Source organism: Hevea brasiliensis, chromosome 10 (genome assembly GCF_030052815.1).
Source record: "Hevea brasiliensis isolate MT/VB/25A 57/8 chromosome 10, ASM3005281v1, whole genome shotgun sequence".
NCBI classification, from domain to species: domain Eukaryota; kingdom Viridiplantae; phylum Streptophyta; class Magnoliopsida; order Malpighiales; family Euphorbiaceae; genus Hevea; species Hevea brasiliensis.
In genome coordinates, this window is record NC_079502.1 from 84,541,004 (window position 1) to 84,544,181 (window position 3,178).

At 36.7% G+C, this 3,178-nt stretch overlaps 1 non-coding gene across 1 annotated transcript; it reads left to right on the forward strand.

Annotated features, from left to right (window-relative positions):
* Positions 1–395: 395 nt before the first annotated feature.
* LOC131169878 (small nucleolar RNA R71) lies at positions 396–502 on the forward strand. The gene has a single exon (XR_009140825.1). It is a non-coding gene; the product is annotated as a small nucleolar RNA R71 (small nucleolar RNA).
* The last annotated feature ends 2,676 nt before the right edge of the window (positions 503–3,178 follow it).

Here is a 3,178-nt window from a genome sequence, read left to right on the forward strand (position 1 = left end):
TGTGTTGTGGCTGTCCATAATGTCCTACTGCATTAACATGCTGCATTGATTCATCCTCTTGTAATGCAGGACACATGTTAGTAGCATGACCCAAACCCGAACAAATCCCACATACCTTAACAGTTTGCATTGTCCCTATAGCCAACTGCCTCACCAAAGAAGTTAAATCAGAAATTTGTTTCTCAAGGTTAGATGTACTTACCTCATTAACCTTCATAGGTGTGTGATCCATTCTCATTCCAAACTGTTGAGAATTTGCTGCCATGTTAGCAATCAGCCTCCTTGCCTCTTCTGGTGTCTTGTTAACTAAAGCTCTTCCACTAGCAACATCTATCATACTGCGGTCCATTGGTAGAATTCCCTCATAGAAATATTGAATCAAAAGCTGCTCACTTATTTGATGATGGGGACAGTTTGCACACAGCTTCTTAAATCTCTCCCAATACTCATATAAGCTCTCTCCATTGTACTGCTGGATGCCACAAATTTCTTTTCTTATATTGGCAGCACGGGAAGCAGGAAAATACTTCTCCAAAAATATTTGTTTCATTCCATTCCATGAGTTGACAGATCCAGAAGGAAGGTAATTGTAACATCCTCGCTTTAGCTAGTCCGTACAATCTACTATTCCGATGACCAATGTCAGTCCGGGCAGCTAGAATGTTTGAAATTATAAATAGACTAGAGTGAGGAGTTATAAAGAAACTAAATAATGCTCATAAAAATCAAGGAAAAATTTTTAGAAACGAAACACACTAAGGTTAAACGAGCCAAAACACCAGGGATGAGTAACCCGAAGGGGAAGTGACGGTGAAGGCCGCTAGCAACCCTAGACCCAGGGAAAAAATTATAAAATAATTTTTGGGACTCCAGAGAAGGGTCATTGAGGTTCTTATGGCTTTAGAATGCCAAGAAAATGCTTAGAAAATTTTTTCTATTGGTACACACAATTTTGGCTCGTTAAGCCAAACGGAGGGCATTTTGGTCATTTCGTCTTCAGAGATAATTTTTGGCCAACTTGTCCAGTTAAATAAATAATTTATATAACATAAAATATGAATAAATATTGTTAAAAATTTAATTGAAATTAAATAGACAAGAAATGGAGAGAAAATGAAAGAAAATAGAATTATGACATCATCATGATGTCATTAAAATTCTCCCAACCAATCCAATGTTGACACATGGCATAATCTTATTTAAAAGAGGCTAAATGGGCAGAAAATAAAGAAAAAAAATTAGAACTCTCTGCCTTCTTCTTCTTGCCGTCACCCTTCCACCATAGCTAACCATAAACAAGCTTTTCAAAGCTTGATTTCCCTAGCTTTTGTCCCACTAAACCCTACATTCCCAACACAAAAAAGTGTTCTTACATCTTGGAGAGTCTTTTGGGAGTAAAAAGAAAAGGAAAGAAAGAACCCTAGCAAGTGGGAAACTTCACTCCATTAGAGGTTTGTGACCTAACCTTAGTTTTCACTTTAAATTCATGTTTAAGGACTAAGAATGAATGCAAATGACTAAGAAATTGATGAAATACCATTTGTATGCCATCCCTAAATTTCGGCAGCCTTGGTTGGGGTATGATTGTGATGAGTTTTATGGAGCTAACATGCTAGTATGGCTGCCCTCAATTTGTATCTCTTAAGTGGATTGATAAAATGCAATGATAATGCATGGTTTGTAATGTTTGAGTTAGGGTTTGGGGTGAAAAATGAGACTTTGATCATGTGATAATGAAAGTAGGTTTTAATGGTCAATTAGTGACCATTTGGTTCTGTTTAAATAAAAAATGAAGTGAATTGTATAGTGGGATTGGAGTTTGGTGTGGCTGCCCTTGGTGACCTGCAGGACTAGGCATGAGTCCAGTAGGTTTGGGCAGCAATAACTGGAATTGTAGAGGTTCAATTGGTACAAGGCCAATTGGACATGAAACTAGACACATAATTGCACAACTTTGGTGAAGAAATCATGCTTAGAAAACCAAACCAAGTTAACCAAAAGATTGCCCTAATCCGAGTGACCTGCATTCTGCTTGGGCAAAATGACCAAATGAATAGTATTTAGTCATTTGGCCATAACTCAGTGTAGAAAGGTCCAATTGACCTGAAATTTTACCAGAAACAAGCTGAGATATAGACCAACAACTTTCATGAGGAAACCTAACCCAAATTATTACCATAACATATTCGAAAAGTGACCTGAAGTCACTACTCCTAATATTGTAGATTTGGTCAGTCCAGAAATTCTGGAAAAATTGCAATCCGGCCAGTCATGGTTTTTGAGCCATAAATTGAACTACAAAACTCCAAATGGAGTGATTCAAAAAAGGAAATGCAATTAGACAAAATAAGGAACAACTTTTATGTTGATCATTTTGCCAAATTCCCACTGCAAAAATAACTAATGGAATAGAAAATACAAAGTATGAAAATTGAAAATTCTGTCCAATTAACATTAAGTTTAGAAATGGTATTGGCAATCAATACCAACAAATTTAGAATGCAAAATGTGGTATGTTGGGAGTATTAAAACCAATGTACCTATTGTCTATGCAAAAGTCAACATTTTAGTTGACTAATGAAATGAATAGTAACACTAAAACTTGAATTTCAAGAATTGTGAAACTTAAAAGTGTAAAATGCCCTAGTGTACCTAGCAAGATTGGTTTGGATAGATTGGCATGCCAATAGGGTTCTGTTAGCAGTACTGCATATGGCTTCATGCCATTCTGTGTTCCATGGCTTTCCATGCCATTCTGTGACATAATAGCCTTTGGCTATGTTATTTGAGTTGATATACTTGGGTTTTAACCCTGATAATTATTATAGCTTATTAGCTGTTCTGTTGCACACCGGGAGACACAATGTGACCGATGGTGTGATGGTCCGAGGTACTTAGTACCCAGTGCCAGTTTACCCGTTTATCCAGTCCAGTCGACTAGTATGGGTTACTCGAGCAATGATAATAAATTTTATCAAATTTTAATTGAATAATACTGCAATAAATATAAGAAATTAAGTCTACCCAAAAATGTAATCATACATTCTACATACTTATTTTTATTTTATTTTATTTTATATTGTCACCACTAAGCAGAATTGCTTAGCGCGTCGCTTTTGCCACGCGCAGGTACTGGAGACATAGCTGGGGAGTCCAGTAGGCCTCATACAGGGTGAGC